Genomic DNA, 17436 nt, shown 5'->3' on the forward strand with positions numbered 1-17436 from the left:
CCATCCGTTCTCTGTGTGGTGCTAGCAAGCACGGGGCAGGTGCACTGTGGATTCAGGCAGATGGATAAAGGAGAGTCCCGGAAACTTCAGTGGATATTTCAGGCTTTAATGCTCTCTCAGTAACCACGTACACAGGCGTGCCAGGCAGGGAGGCTGGCATGTGAGCAGGCAGGCACGAGCCAGGCAGGCAACCTAGCCTCCCAACTCCCCACACATCTTCACACTCTTTCTCTGGGCTCTCTGGTCTCGTGGTCTCGCCTCTTCTGTAGTCATGTTGCTCCGTCCTCTCTCTGCTGCCACTTCTACAGCTTTTATCCCAGCCTCTCTGCTCAGGTATGCACGCTGGCACATGCATGCACACCCACACTCCAGGTGCCCACAATCAGGCACGTGTGCCCCGCACCCACACCCCCAAGCTCCTTCTGCATTAGCCCAATCAAGGCCACAGGTGACAGCCACAGAGACTAGTGGTATACAAAAGACTGATTAATTCATTTACCCTACACTGTGTCAAGCACAATTTTACTCCTCTAATAGTGCTTGCTGACTGATATTTTCTTGTTTGTTTGATTTTATTGTCTCTGTCTCCCCAACATCCCTCACACCGATGCTTGGCATTAATAAGTTCTTGATAAATGTGTGCTACTGTTAGGGGATTAGGGCTGGGTTCTGCTGCCTGCCTCTACTGAAAGCTGATGAGTAGAGGCAGAAATTGAATCTATAAGTGCTTTTATTTTTCAGATCGCTGGCCATGGATCTGAGAACGATGGGCGTAGTGCCCTGAGGAGACCCTCTGCCCTCTCCTCTCTCAAGCTGGCCTTTTCATATTGAGTTAAACAAGGACACTTAGTCATAAGCAAACAGCCCATCAGAATAGCTGATGTTGCCGGCATTCGTCACAGTCAGCCCCCAGAACCTGTTATCAGCCTCCCCGTTATCTTGACCCTGGTACAGCTGATGACGTCAGTGCCCGACACTCAGGCATCGCTGGGGCAGGAATCTCAGTTTAAAGCAAGAACTTTATTTTAAAGAAAAGAAATTATTAGTCATATAGTGTGTGTGTGCCTGTGCTGGAAATCTAGGGTAAAGGAAGATGCTCAGGCTTTTTGGCCTCTGTGGCTCTCACCTGCAGCCTTGAGTGCAGGAGGCGCTTGGGAGCATGGGCTCAGGGTACGCGTGCCTGATGGCAGACATCTGTGTGGTGTGGACATATCTGAGCCTGGAGGCTGAGGCTATAAGGGCAGCGTCACAGAGGACGGTGAGCAGCAGAGTGCAGTGGAGAGCAGAGGAGAACGCCAGAGAGCCCCTCAATACAGATGGTGTGGAAAGATCACTAAAAACCTTGAAAAGCCACGGAGGGTCCAGGACTCTCTGCCCTCATAGATGCCTGCACTGCAGAGTGTGTAGATTTCTATAGTTAGCGCGGGACAGTCCCTTCTTCCCCAGCCCCCGTCACTACTGAATTATTTAAGTATTCCAGGGAGGAACCTGCAGGCTCCTGTTGTGAGAACGCCACTGGGGAGAGGGAAGTGGAGGGAGGGATACAATCACCAGTGATCTTACTTCACTCTTGTGTCCAAACTATACCCCACCAAGTCTTTGGGGGTTTGGGCATATTTTTTTTAAACTTTTGTCCATGTCATGAAGCCATGGCTTCCTATCTGAGAGAGAGGGGGGAAGCATGGGATCCTGAAAAATACCCCTGGGTGGGCTCTAGAGAGCAGAGACCTCTCCTTCAAGACACCCAGCATGGTGAGGGGGGCAGGGAAACCAGGTTTCCCTCCCTACCCCCAAATGCTAGGGCTTGAACCATCCCTAGTGAACTCTGTCCTATTTGGGGGTAGAGAATTTTTCCAATTTTCAACAACGGTCCCACGGCTAAGAAAGCAAAGTGAATTAAGAGGTGAACTTACACCTGCACAAATTGAAAACCCGTTTTTATTGTAACACTACCTCACCAGGAAATGTAACTTGATAGAAGAGCTTTGTTAATCTTTCAGATTCTTTTTTTTAAATATAGATGTAATTTGCTGCCCAAACTGAGAAATGGCGCCACCTAGGGCCCTGCATGCAAAACAACCAGAGCCAGAAACTGAGGCCCACTGCCCCCTCTCTAGACCAGTGGCTCAAACTAGCATATTTCTGCCATATTTGAAGAACAGAGAAAAAAATCGGATGACCATTCTCAGTCACCAGAATCTGTGGCACTTTTTTTTTTTAAGGTTTTGTGTGTATGTGTATGTAGAAGAACTGGGTTGCAGGCCAGAGGTGCAGGGGGTAAGAGGATTCACCAGAGACAGAGTGGGGAGCATAACAGGTGGATCTACTGAAATACACTGCTGAGGGGAGCAGCAGACGTCTGCTGCACCATGTGTGATTTATCTCCCTGGCCGGGGATCGAACTCTGGCTGTTTTGGTGGAAATTTGCAGTGGTAGTGCTGAGAAATAAACCCTAGGCCACCAGGGAGTCCATGAGGCACTTTGTTTTTTGTAGAATGGCTATCCCTGACTTCTACCCCCCTCACCCCCTGTCACTCTTCTTTCTAGAATTCTCCTTTTCCATATCCCAGTCCCATTGTTTTGCCAGGTGAGATAATTCTCCATTACAGTTATGTGAGTGCTGCACCTGTGACTGCGAGCAGGTCCCCCCCAACTTGTATTATATTACAATGAGAAGAATTGTGTAATAAAGATGCTAGCCTCAACCAAAGAAAGCTCTGGCCTTGCATCTTCAGCTCCCTGGAGGTGAGTGGTAAACCGGCCTAATAAGAGTGTTTTGGGTCATGTCAGTTGGCCCAAGAATGTGGCCTATGGTGAGGGCTTTGGTTAAACAGTATCAGCTCAAGCAGTAGAGGCCCTGGAGACTGAGGTCAGCCACTTAGGCAGCCAGCCATGTCTGCAAGACCTGCTGGCCCCAATAAAAACACTACACCAAGGCTTGAGTGAGCTTCCCTAATTGGCAACACTCCAAGCTAGAGTCACATTTCCAGAGGGGACTGACATGGTCATGACTTCACTGGGGAGAGACAACTGGAAGCGCCTCATAGACTCCACCCTGTGTCTCTTCCCTTGGCTGATTTAATCTGTATCCGTTCACTGTAATAAACACAGTTGTGATATAATAACTTTGCTGTAAAAGCCAACAAGATCTCCATGACCTGATACACAGTGATATCTAGAACATATTGCTAAATGAAAACAAAATTAATCAAGATGACTACAGATGTAATGACACTGCGTTAAAAAGAATGAGTTAAAATAACACCCAGGAGCAAACAGGAAGAGTAAAGAAAGCTCTTCTTTCATCATCAGGGAAAATAAAATGCCAACTAATAAATGTGGTGGGGGCCTCCCTGGTGGCATAAGGGGTTAAGCACAGCACAGTGAAGCTACCCGTAGCCTCTGCTGTAAGAGTTCAATCCCCAGCTGGCCAGGGAGCTATCCACATGGCACAGCAGATCTCTCCTGTCTCAACTGCTGCTCCCCTCAGCAGTGTATTTCAGTCAATCTGCTTGTTCTGTTCCCCCCCTCTGTATCTGGTGAATCCCTTTAGCACCCCGCACCTCTGGCCTGTGCCCCAGTTCTTATATGCATGAATAAATAAATATGTTAAAAAAAATGTGGTAGGACTAATACAGATAGAAAATCAAATAACCATTTTACAGCCATTGTAGTAATCACCCATTCTGGCTAGATTTATTATATTGAAAGCTAAAACAAGTGAGTTACATGTGTTGGTAAAAAGGATATTTATGATATGGACACAATCTTACAGCAGATTACTTATCATTTACAATTTAGCAGTTACAAGAGGAAACCATCTTAACCAAGACATTAAAATGAATAACTCCAATAGGAAAAATTGATGTCATGTCTCCTGAGGATGCACCCAAAAGATCACAACATCTCAGATTTAGTGTTCCTGCCAAAGGGGCACAAGCAGAACTAAATCATGAGGAAACAGTTAAATAAACAGTGGAATATCCTATAAAGTAATCATCTGTATTTCCGCAAAATGTCAATGTCAAAAAGTCAGACAGGTCAAGAAACTATTTCAGATTTTAAAAGACTGAAGGTTATATCAAATTACAAAACTTGTATGCACCAAAAAACACTATCAACAGAGTAAAAAGGATCTAATGGTTAGAAGAAAACACTGACTTCTTTTATATATTATAAGGGGTTGATCTCCAGACTGTGTAAGAAATCCTACAATTCAACAACATTGAAAACACTATTTAAAAAACACTATTTGGGTCTCCTGTGGTGGCACAGGCGGTTGAGCTCCTCGCTTTGAAGCTGTCCACAGCCTCTGCAGCGCTGGTTCAATCCCGGCCGGCCGGTGAGGGTCCCACATGGCCGTGGCAGACATCTCCTGTTGCACCCGCTGCTCTCCTCAGCAGTGTATGTCATCAGTCTACCTGTTTTGATCCCTGCTCTGCCTATGGTGAATCCTCTCACCCTCCCGTGCCTCTGGCCTGTGACCTGGTTCTTGTATAACATAAATAAATAAATCTTTAAAAAAAAAAACACTGTTAAAAGATGAACTAAGCTTGAAAGGACATTTATCTAAAGATACAGAATGACCAATAAGCACATGAAAATATACTCAACATTGCTAATCATTAGGAAAATGCAAATCAAAACTACAATGAGATCCCACTTCATGCTCATTGGAATAGCTAGTATAAAACAAACCAAAAAAGAAAATAACAAGTTGGCAAGGGTTATTGCTAACAATAACCCTCATTGGCAAGGATGGGAGACATTGGAACTCTCATGCACTGTTGGTGGGAGAGTAAAATGGTGCCACTGCTGTGGAAAGTTATCTGGTGGTTCCTCAAAAACTTAATAGGATTACTAAATGCTTCAGCAATTCCAGTTCTTGCTTTAGATCCAAAAGAGTTAGAAGCAGGAATTCAAACAGATATTTTTACACTCAGGTTCATAGCAATATTATTCACAATAACCAAAATTTGGAAGTAGACCAAGTGTCCATTAACAAATGAATGATGAACCAAATATATACATACAGTGGAATATTATGCAGCCCGAAAAAGGAAAGGCATTCAGATACATACCACAGATGGATGAACCTTGAAGACTTTATTTTAAGTGAGATAAACTAGTCACCTAAGAACAAATACTGTATGATTCCCCTGATGTGAGGTATCTGGAATAGTCAAACTCACAGAAACAAAATAGAATGGTGGTTACTAACACCTGGGGGAAGGGAGAATGTTTAATGGATGTGGAGTTTCACTTTGGCAAGATGAAGAAATTCTGGATATTTGTTGCACAGTATGAATGTCCTTCATGGCACAGACTATACACTTAAAAATGATTAAGATGGTAATTGTATGTCCTGTGTGTCCACAATTTTTAAAAAAGTTTGGACTGGAGTCAGACCTTCTAAGATTGCATCTCACACATGCCATCAACTAACTGTGTGGTCCTGGCAAGAGGCTTTACCTCTTTTTGCTTTAGTTTTCTCATCCACTAAATGGAGTGGTCATCATATTTATATCATTGGATGATTTTGATTCTTTGCTAAGACACTGTGTCCACAAGGCCTGGTACCAGAATTTGGCAATTTTTACCTCTGACCGTGTGCTCTTCAATCCCCAAGGGTTCGTGGACTTGGGCACCAGGTACCCAACCTCCCCCACATCTAAAGAGATGAGGTTAGTCAGACTGTAGGAATAAGATCCTTGCGGTCCTTGTCATCGCCATCACTGCCAACAAGTATAGAGGCGAGAGGGCCTCCATGCTCCACATGTGTGCCAGCCTCTGCCACTTGCGTGTTGCTGGGCAGCTCGCATTTCTCTCCACCCATGGCGACTCCTCCGCAGGATGCACAGCTGCCACCACCAGCACTGAGGGACAAGGTGCCCAGGAGGGGGTTGCGCTGTGGTTTTCCTGGCGTCCCTTCTCAGACCTTTGCAGGTGCTGTTTCTCCCTCATCCTCTGTCTGCAGAGTCCCTCTGGGGAGGCACGTGGACGTGCAGGGGAAGTTTGACCATTGTTCTGATATACTTTGTGGAAACATTTTTCATTGGATTTGGAATCTGCTTAACCACAGGAGATTTCATCATTATATGTAAGAAGGAGAAAAGAGAACAGTAGCCTCTTTAAATATAATCTCGGTGAAACTTTATTTTTTAAGATTTTTTAAAAAATATTTTCTTTTTTTTATTTACGCATACAAGAACTGGCGTGTAGGTCAGAGCTGTGGGAGCGGTATGGGGAGCGCTGAGAGGATTCACCAGAGACAGAGTGGGGACAGAGAGGCAGACTGACTGAAATACACCGCTGAGGGGAGCAGCGGGCGAGCCAGGAGAGGTCTGCTGTGCATATGGGTCAGCTCCCTGACTGGAATCAAACTCAGGCCATAACAGCACTGAGATTTAACCCCTAGGCCACCAGGGAGGCCCCATCAGTGAAACTTCATTCAAAATAGTTGAAAACTGGATTGGAGGGCCATCTGCTGGCCACACGTGTCACCCACTGATGGCCAGGGTGACTGGGCTGACCTGGCTGGCTGCACAGGCCCCTCACCGCTCCCTATGCGTCCCTCCTGGAGCTGTGGGCTCCATTGGAGAGGGCGACCTTCCCCAAATAGAAAGGACATTCCTTGGTCAAGCCTGCACATGAGCAGCTATGCTCCCTTACTGGCACCTCCCCACTAGCTCTGCAGGCCTGTTTGTGGGAGATCGCAGGGTTGTCAGGCTTCAGGAGCCCACTCTCACCCAAGTGGGGAGCTGCCAGGGGCAATCTGCTTGTCTTTAGGAAAAAAAGAGAAAAACAACATATTCAAAAACTGGAAACGCTGTAACATCACAACTAGGTATATCATGGTATATCACTCGATGGAATTCTACTCAGCAGTAAAAAGGAACAAAGCACTTGACAAGCAACAGGGTCATCTCAAAAACATTGAGTAGGGTATGAATCCCACACAAAAGGCTGCTCCTGGGGGCCTCCCTGGTGGCACAAGGGTTAGGATGCAACCTATGAAGCTAGCCGCAGCCACTGTAGCACAAGTTCGATTCCTGGCTAGCCAGGGAGAAACCCACATGGCGCAGCAGACCTCTCCTGACTTGCCCGCTGCTCCCCTCAGCAGTGTACTTTGGTCAATCTGCCTGTTCTGTTCCCCACTCTGTCTCTGGTGAATCCTCTCACCCCCCAGGCCTCTGGCCTGTACCCCAGCTCTTCTATGCATAAATAAATAAATCTTAAAAAAAAAAAGACTGCTCCTGAATAATTCTATCCAGAGGGAATTCTAGAAAATTCTAGACAGGGATAGGAAGCAGATCATTGACACTCTGTGGGCGGGATGGGTGGATGGAAGAGTTCTAAAACCAGTAGCGTGTGAAGCCTCCACTAGAAATGGGTGGATTTTATAAGATGAAGTAAACCTCAGTAAAGCTATGAAATAATTATACCAAGGGGGCAGAAGAGGAGGAGGAGGACGAGGAGGAGGCGTCTTCCAAGCCTTCCACACCTCCTCCTGGGCAAGCGGGCTTGGAAACCCGTAAGTGCCTTGCAGTCCTGCTATTTGACCTCTTGGCCTCCAAAGAGTCTCCTGTAAAAGGCTGACTGAGCACAGATGCAGCCATCACAATCCTGCCGTCAGGACTGGGGTTCAGACACATTGGTCTCTGGGTGAAGTTGGTTTTGGAGAGGTTGGGTTGGGAGAGCAGAGTCCTTGGGTTCGCTCTGGGAAAAGCTCCCCCAGAGCTCCCCTTTCAGCTGCACTGGCACGTTTCCCAGGCGAGTTTCTCCACGAGGCAGAGGCGTTAGTTATATCCGAAAGGGCAGGTTGATTATAAAAGGGAGGAAAGGGTAAAGAATGCTTGCACAGACACAAGCCGGCAGGAAGAGCTGCCCGGGAGAGGGACAGGTTTACTAAACGAGAGGCCTGCATAGTGCCAGGTGGGCGGCGTCGGGAGAGCTGCCTCTGCCGCTCTGCAAAGGGAGGAGGTCGGTAGGGAGAACACCGGCTTGGTCACAGGTCGTAGGCGGGCAGGAGGGCTGCTGCCCTGCAAAGGGCGAAGGTTGATGATGGGGAGCACCTGCGCAGGCACAGGCGGGCAGGAGAGGTGCCCCTTGCCAGGGCACAGATTGCACTGATAAGGTCTTCTCTTGGGGAGGGCTCACTCCTTTGTGGAACTGTTAGTGTTTGGTAACCTAATTCCAAACGTGAGGGTGTGGCTAGGTTGTTTTGTAAGGACAGTGATTCTCCATGTCCCACCTCTGGCTGTGCCTCCTGCTACTCTGCAGTGGTCTGACACTTGCTATAGGTTGGCGCCTCAGGATTTTTTATTTCTGTAGCTGGTTTAACAACTCTCTTGATCACTTCTATCTCCTCCTCCAGCTCCAGCACTGTGTGAGCCAGGTTTCTGGTTTTGTGGTGCCTCCTTTCCAACTTTTCTACTCTCACCCTCCATCACAGGGAACACGAATCTACACTTGCCCTGAATTCTGGCGCCGAGGTGCCTCAGGCCTTGGGACGGGCTGAATTTTTGCACCCAATTCGTGCTTGGAGGGGCCCATACCAGAGCCCTGGCTGATCCCACATCTGAGCACCACTGATGTCTAACACATATTGGCTCATTAACAAAGCCTCTGGTGTGGATCCCAGATAAAAAGAGCTGAAGCATTTATAATAGCTGACTCTGGAGGGTGGGCTTTTTAATGTTTTTTAACCGTATATTCTAAAAAATAGACAAGTCTTCAAAAACATTGTGCAATAGGATAATGAACTTTAGACCTTTAGTACAGATTCATCTAGATGCTCCAGTTGTTAACATTTTAATATATATTCATCTATATGTATCTAATATATAGAGACCTATTTTTTTTATATTCAAAAGGACAGTTTTATCATGAAAAGGGAAGGGAAGTCAATGACGCTTGCACAGACACAAATGAGCAGATGACCTGCCCCTGAAAGGGACAGGTCTGTTAAGAGAGGCCTGCCTGGTCACAGGCAGGCAGCCTCGGGAGAACTACCTCTGATGCTTTGCAAAGGGAGGAGGATGGTGAAGAGAAACACCTTCATAGTCACGGGGCAGGAGATTGCTGCCAGAGACCTATTTTTACTGACTCATCAAAGCTAATATTATTCTAAATAATATCACACCTAAATAATCCAGAGTATATCTCCTAAAAATGAAGATATTGTCTTACATAATCTCAGGAATGTCAACAAATTCAGTAAATTAATATCAGTACAATATTGTTGTTGAATATATTGTCCGATTCATGTTGTGTCTCTTGTCCCAACAATATCCTTTATAAAGCTCCCTTCAAGCTTGACTCCACTCCCAGCATAAGCAACACATTTGATTGTCAAATCTTTCTAATCCCCTATCATCTGGTGCATTTCCTCAGCCTTTCTTTGTCACAGCAAGAACACATTTGAAGAGGACATTGCTTTGTGGAAGACCCTTCAATTTGGCTTATCTGATTGTTTCCTTGAGATTATTCTGGTTACACATTTGGGGCCAAACAAACACAACAGGGATAGATGATTTCCCCTTGGGGCTTCCCATTCAAGTGATGCCTTTCCTCCTGTTATCAGCGTTGAGAACTTTGCATACTTGCCGTGGTCTTTAACATTGTGATGTCTAGAACAGTCTCCCCCAGCAAAGGTACTTTTCCTCCTATATAATTAATAATGCACCTGTAGGGAGATACTGGGGGCCCCAGAATTCCTTCCCCAGATATCCTGCTCCCAGACTAACTCCCCCAAAAGAATCAACGAATGGGGACAAACCCAGCTGCACAGGCACCTGGTTCATCTACACAATCCCAAGAAACCCTAAAAGCAACCCTATAAGCAGCTCTTTTAAACAGATTTGATGTTTTAAGAACCAAAAATATAGGGGAGAATTTATGATCTATTTGTAAATGATTAACCACAGCTCAGCAGAATGCAGAGCACGGTGGGCAAACCTCATCTGTTTATTCAATATATTAATGAGTATTATAAATATATGTATTCAATTTATTTGATTTGCTGAGCTCACCGTGGAATCAGCCCAGCCAGACTTTCTAGGTCACAAGTTTCCACAATGGCAGCCTCAAACCAGGAACTCTCACCAACAAATAACAGGGTGATTCCAACTTTTGCCCCATGACTGGAATTTATCTCAGGTGAATGTATTTCTCCTTTAAGACTGATGCCAAGAAGATGGAGAATGGATGCAAGGAATCAGAATGGAGCCCCCCTCTTTGCCCTGCCCCCCCACCGTCCCCAAGCCAGGGACCCTCTTAAATCCACAGGGTTCCATTTTCTCTCCTGGGTCTTATTGACATCAACAACATTACACAGATGAGTGGCTCATGAAAGGAGAGAAATCACACCACAATCCCGTGACCCTTTCCTGCCCTGGCCCGCAGGCAGCCCTTTCTCACAGGCTCTAATTCTGTACGTCAGTACAGTCAGAGTCCCCGCAGGAACCCAGTCGCAAATGGAATCCTGGAAAGAATTTGACAAAGTCTCTGTTTACAGAGTTGTCTGCACGGTTCGTGGACACAGGAGGGAGGGTGAAGCCCCCAGAGGTGGTAACAATAGCCCAGGCAAGGGCGAGATGAGGAGGGCGGGAAGAAGTGGTTTTTCTGAATTTGGTGCCAACTGGAGCCAGAGAGGAGAGCTGAGGCCGCTGCCCCAGCGGGGAGATGTGGGGCCTGGCCTCTCTCTTCTCTGCTCGCTGCTTTCTCTTTGCTCTCTCCTGATCTCTTCTCATTGGCCAAACCCTTAGGAAGCTGTATGGTAAGTGAATATGTAGTGAAGCTGTATGGTAAGTGCAGGATGATCACCTGCACTCGGGGACCTGCAAATGACGGTACTGAGGTGTTAGTTTCCCAATGCTTTTCACACCACTAGCTTCTGTGCTTGTCACCTGTAGCCTTGATCATGTTAATGCAGAAGGTGTGTGCAAGCATGGGCGCCAGACACATGTGTCTGATTGTGGACACCTGAGTATGGGTGCGCACGCATGCGTTGGTGTGCACACCTGAGCCTAGAGGCCAGGGCTGGCAGGGTGGCATCACTCTCAGACAGGAGCACGGCTATGAGAGGACAAGTGACTACAGAAGAAGTAAGACCACAAGAGAGCCCAGAGAAAAAGTAAAGATTCCTGAGGGGTTGCCTGCCTGCCTCCTAGCACCCCTCCTAGCCTGGCCCATGCCTGCCTCCCTGCATGCCAGCCTCCCTGCCTGGTGTGCCTGTGTACCTGGTTCCCTGAGAACATTAAAGCCTGAAAACCTGAGGTCTCCAGGACTCTCTGTTATCTGTCTGCCTGAATCAATAGAGAACCTACCCTGTTCTTGCTGGCACTAGAGAACCCAAAGGGGAAGGGACCCAGAAAATGCATCTGCAGACGTCAGCCCCTATGGCACAGAGCAGGGCTGAGAAGAGCAGAAGAGGGGGTGAAGGAGAGTAACTGGAGGGTGGTGACGCCTTTCCTGTGTTTCACAGACATGCAAAGTGGACTGGGGAGCAGCATACGCCATCAACTGGAACAACTTGGGAGCCAACAGGTTCTGCTGAGCGAGGATGATCACCTGCACTCGGGGACCTGCAAATGACGGTACTGAGGTGTTAGTTTCCCAGTGGCGGTGTCAGAGGGATAGGCTGTGAGGGCAGTGTTATGTCTTGGGGACCCAGTGTCACTAAGAAGAATTATAGTGGTGCTCTTATTTTGGGGGGCCTTTTTTTCAATTTTTAAAAATTAAACTTGACAACTATTTACATGTCTCCACACGCATTACTCAGCCTTTCCTGCCAATGTTCTTCTCCCCAGCCCCTCACCCCTTGCCCCTGTTCCCTCTGATAACCAGTAATTTCTTCACTAAGTCTAAGATTTGTTTTTGCTGAATTTTGCTACTATGCTTTTTCCGTTATTTCTATTTCACAGATAAGTGAAATCATCCGATATCTGTCTTTCACTTTCTGACTTACTTCCCTAGCATCATCACCTCTCTCAAAACCCCACACTGTGCATGATATTCTCAGCCTGCTGTTACAGCGGTGACTGAAACCACGAAAGCAAAGCTGGGAATAATGGGGATTACCGTATTTTACCGCAATTTAAAAAAAAATCAAGCAAGGGCCACCCGTGGTGGCGCAGGCGGTTGAGCACAGCACTGTGAAGCTGTCAGCAGCCTCCGCAGTGTGGGTTCGATCCCAGCCCGCTGTGGAGATCCCCACATGGTGCGGCAGACCTCTCCTGACTCGCCCGCTGCTCCCCTCAGCAGTGTATTTTAGTCAGTCTGCCTGTTCTGCTCCCTGCTCTGTCTCTGGTGAATCCTCTCACCCTTCCGTGCATCTGGTCTATACCCCGGTTCTTTTATGCATGAATAAAATAAATCTTTAAAAAAAAAATCAAGCAAAACGAAACCTCCCCAGCTGCTTCCAAAGCAAATGGACAGCCAGCCATGTCCTGATTTGGGGGCAGGAGCTGCCCACAAGGGGCCCATCTTGCTCCAGTGCCCCCCTCCCATGTGAGGCCTCTACCTGGGGACCTCTGGGCCTAACCATTGAACTGGGCTTCCTCTCCTGGCTCCCAGCAATGTCGGGCCCAGAAGCCCTCTGCTCTCTAGCCTTTCTACCTTTTCTTCCTCCCAAGCTCTCCCCTCCTGGCTTTCCTCCAGTCAGGTCCTCATCCCACCAACCCAGTTGTCCAGTTCAGCTTTCCCCCTCTCAAGCTGGAGTAGGGTGCAAAGGCTTAGCTGCTAGATGAGTCACCCCACCCAGGTTGGGGTGATGACAAATCAGGGTTTGCTCACCCAGATCAGCTCCCTCCCAGCTTACCTTGATATTCTCTGCCGAAAGCTCAGCGGCCACCAAGCCTGAGCCCCACTGCCTTCAGTGCTCTGCCATCACCAAGCTGGTGCGGGCCAACATGGATGCTCAGAGAGCAACTCTGGAGCCAGAGGCCTGGGCCCCACCCTGCTCCACTACATCTCAGCTGTGCAGCTTCAGCGCTCGGTTAACCTCTCTGTGCCTCCCCTACAGTTTTCTGTCACTTAATGACATTCTGGTCCAAGGCAGACCAGGCAGGACAGGGGTCCCAATGGGCTACACCACCCGGCCTCAGTGTGCAGTAGCTGTGCCATCGAGGTCTGTGTAATTACATTCTTTGACTTTCACACAACACGAAGTCACCACCCCACCTGACTATTCTCACGTGTGACACAGTGATGACAGATGGGCGGCTCAGAGGATCACTGTCAGGAAGTGGCGGTGACTGTGCCACACAGACCTTTCTGCCTGTCTGGAGATGCTCTGCCGTCTCTCCACACACACAGGTCTGCATCCCATCCCCCAGTTGTCCCCAGTCAAGGATGAGCTGCTGGAAGCACCACTCCCTTCTCGTTCTCCCTCCCCAGTCACCCAGAGCTTCCCAGCCCTTAGCGTGCCAACTCCAGTTCCATTTTTTCCAGAACTTCCTCCACATCTTTGCCTGGATGGTCAGGAGCACTCCCCATGCCTTTCATCTTGCCCAGGTGAAAATCAGCTTCCAAGATGGAGTACAGGCGCTCTTCCTTATTTACCTTTGTTCTGTGTCCTCCTAAAAATACCAACAAGTGCTGTGGCTGCTGCTGTAGATGCCCTGCCTGGCTTCTCCTGAGAGGTGGGCTGTGCACGAGGGTTGGCCACAGCTCACAGCCGCCCCTTATCCAGAGAAGCACCCTCCAGGCACAGCAGCACAGGGCCCACCCAGGTGGGCACCCCTGCTGCCATGGCGGATGACAGCCAGGCAGACCAAAGGCTGGTCCCTCTGCCCTGAACAGAGCCAGCTCTGCCTGCAGCCCAGCCTGAAGTCTGTCCATCTCCAGTTAGAACCCAACCTGTGCTTAGTTAACCCCCTCTCCCTGCCTTTGCCCTGAGGATCACCTCTCACCACATCCCCCTCAGGCCCTACTTCTAGGGAGCCTGACCTAATACACCAGCTCACGCCCCCCGCCGCAGGCCACCATTGTAAGCACTTCATCTCTGTTAACTCATCCACAAAACAGGCATGAATCGTGAACAACATTTCCGCCTTAGGTAGCTTTCTAACCCCTAATGGCAATGAATTCTTCCTGACTGAGCTGTAGAAGCCCTCACCACTCAGGCTCACAGCTTAGCCACACTCTCTCCTGGTGGAATTCTGGGCTCCCTCTGCTCCCCCACTCTCAGGTCAAGTGGTTTGAGTCCTCAGGTTCTAGGGCAGGCACCTGCCTCAGACCTAGCCAGTCAGAGCATTCGGTGCTTACGGCCACAGTCGACCAGTCAACAGTTCTTCCTAATTCTTCTGAGCCTGTGGGGCAGGGAGCCCTGTCCAGTGCAGAGCTGCCTCACTGGGGAGACGGGGGTCCAGCGCTGGCGCAGCCATCTTGCCCACGGAAGGGAGAGGCTGTCCAAAGTGAAACCATCAGAGAGGAAAGTGGAGCCAGAGCAGCTGGAGAGATGGGTTCCCACAGTTCCCCACTGAGCATGTGATCCCGTCAGCCCGGCCTAAAAAGCCTTCGTTTTTTGGCCAATACAGTTCTCCTTTTGCTTCATCCAGTATGAGTCAGATTTTGGGTTCTCACCGTGAAATTATCCTGACTAATACAGATTGATTTCTTAACAGGATGCTGCAAATGTTTATGGGAACACTATTATGTAACAGGCCCACCCGACTTGGGTTACACTCATTACTTCATACATTTTCAAAACCACTTTGCCAAAACCTCTGGCGGATGGTGGTGACTGGATGTTGTTCACGTAAGTTCTAGAAGAATTTGAAAAAAATGTGTCCACCCATATGTTTTTAGAAGTTTAACGTTTTAAAAGCCAATTTTCCGGCTCTGCTTAAGTGGTTGCAAAGGATGTAATTTCTCCATTTGTACATGTTGACATTTTCAAATCAAACTCTTACATCACTTTTTGAGGGATGAAGTTCCTTTTATGGAAAATGATGAAGTACATCCGTCCCCTTCCCTCGCAGCTAATCACTCATACTGTCCTGTATTTGCACCTCCACATTTGTTAGGAGGGTTCATCTCATGTTAGGTGTTAAGTGTTTTTACCAGGAAAAAGAATAGACAGCCTCTCAGCTCGCTTTAAATGAGCCTGATGGAAACTAGCCCAGTGATTCAATCCCTGTCATCACCGGTGTGCAACGCGGTGGGCAAGCTCTTTAATAGTCAGAATTTTGGCACCATGCCTCCACTCCTTCATCTTCTATTCCTATTCCACATCCCCCTAGCAAATTCTATCCTAATGTGTTATGCTTGAAGATCTTTTGTATATCACCCATCATTTCTCTCCAGTAAAATTATGTAGTTTAACTATGTTCAACTTTTGATGATCATCAGCTTATAAGATTCATATTTTCTTCAATTTGGATTAATTTATAATGAAGACAAGCAAGAGCATACATTTGCTTAAAACAACAAAAATAAATTACACGTTTTGACAATTATTAAACATAAAAAATCATTTAGAAGCACCTTAATGAAGCAGATAATTTTTTATGATAATGTTTATTTTATTACAGTGTTGTAATAAAAATTTTAGCCAAACGAATCGGGTTTTTATATCAATTTTATCCCCGCTTTTCGCATTGAAAGATGTATACCTATGGAGAAATATTCAGCAATTATAAAAAAACGATTCCGCAGCAATTCAGATGGATCTCAAGGGTGTTATGATGACTTTAAAAAAGCCAATTCAATTAGGTCCTCCTCTAATTTTGTTTAAAACAATGTATGGAGGAGCCTCCCTGGTAGCGCAAGGGGTTAAGTGTGAACACTGTCACGCTTTCTCCAGCCACTGCAGCTTGAGTTCAATCCCCGGCCAGGGAGCTGACCCACATGGCACAGCAGACCTCTCCTGTCTCCCTGCTGCTCCCCTCAGCAGTGTATTTCGGTCAGTCTGACTTTTCTGCCCCCCACTCTGTCTGGTGAAACCTCAGGCGCCCACACACACACCTCTGGCCCACCCCAGTCCTTGTATAAATAAACCTTTAAAAAAAAAAAAAAAACAATGCATGGCAAATGACCTGCTTTATCAGGACGTATTATCCTGTTATTAGTTACATTTTCATGACAGGCACAGCTATTTCCATTTGTCCCTTTGTCTGGGTCCCTAGGGAGCCCCCCTAGCTGGGGGACAGGGCACTGAAGTGACACTGAGGGTAGGTGGCCTGGAAGCCTCTTTCTGTAAAGTGAGGAAAGATGGATTAGGAAGCTGACAGATTGAAAACCAGCTCCACGCTTCAGCCACACCCGTTCAGACCAGCTCCGGAGAGAGGGCACAAGTTAGAGAGGGTCTGAAACCATCTCTCGTTGCAATGTTTTCACGACAGTCTCCATCACCCCAGGCACATGTAACCAGAGCCTGTGCAAAGACCCTGTAATTAGTTCTGGTTTTACAGCAGAGGAAAAGAAGCCGAGAGCAGTCAAGTAACTCACCCCAGACCACCCAGAAGGCCTGAGCTGGGAAGGAGACTCAGGGGACTCATTCCCAAGTCCACCTTCCTCCAGCCACGCTGTCCTGTGAGAACAAGTTCCTCCCTTTCCCTTTGTCGTCTCATGAATAGGAAATGACAGTTTGGGGCGTAGACATTGCCTCGTGTGTTACAGCCACGAGCCATGTTAATGCTGCCCGCTGAGCACACAGAACTGGAAAAGATTGGAGTGTGAGGATCCGATATGAGTGGTCCATTTTCTCCTCATCACCAAGAAATCCCGCTTCGGTTGTCAGAGACTGATTGCCTGGGACCAGCAGGTGGCACCACCCGCTCATAGTTGCCTGGAGGACCGAGGCGATCCCTGCTTGATTGATTTGGGGGAAATTTCCTTTCAGTAGTCAGCCATAGTAGATGAAAATGAAAAGGAAGCAAAGTTTGGAGTCCTTTCCTTCTCGCCTACTTCTTTCCTTCTCTCTCCTAAAATAAACGTAACCTCAATCCCTAGCTCTAAATTGATTTTATTTTAAATTATTTTTTAAAGATTTATTTATTTATGCATACAAGATCTGGGGTACAGGTGGGGGATGAGGTGGGGGGATGAAAGGATTCACCAGAGACAGAGTGGGGAGCAGAACAGGCAGACTGACCGAAGTACACTGCTGAGGGGAGCTGCGGGCGAGGCAGGTGAGGTCTGCCGCGCTGTGTGGGTTGCCTCTGGCGGGCCAGGAATAGAACCCGTGCTGCATTGGCTGGGGACTGCCTTATAGGTTGCATCTCAACCCTTGAGCCCAGGGAGGCTTGATTTTATTTCCTTGTATTTCAATTCTCTGGTGATAGAGGTTTGTCCACGAGCAGGTAACCAGATATTCTACTTAGGAACTCACTGACCTGGTACAAGGCGTCTGTAATTCAGGCACACCCACTGCAGGCCTCCAAGATATGAGAGGGGCAAATCAAAACCCTGGACACACTTCTTGTCTGG

At 47.7% G+C, this 17436-nt stretch overlaps 1 long non-coding RNA gene across 1 annotated transcript in view; it reads left to right on the top strand.

Moving 5' to 3' along the window:
- Positions 1-17436, top strand: part of LOC119257244 (uncharacterized) — a 69260-nt gene that overhangs the window by 23109 nt on the left and 28715 nt on the right. Inside the window, exon 4 of the long non-coding RNA XR_008553760.1 lies at positions 11489-11600. This is a non-coding gene — a long non-coding RNA (uncharacterized LOC119257244). The remainder of the gene's footprint in view (positions 1-11488; positions 11601-17436) is intronic.

Source organism: Talpa occidentalis, unplaced genomic scaffold (assembly GCF_014898055.3).
Source record: "Talpa occidentalis isolate TD23 unplaced genomic scaffold, MPIMG_talOcc4v2.1 talOcc4.4, whole genome shotgun sequence".
NCBI classification, from domain to species: domain Eukaryota; kingdom Metazoa; phylum Chordata; class Mammalia; order Eulipotyphla; family Talpidae; genus Talpa; species Talpa occidentalis.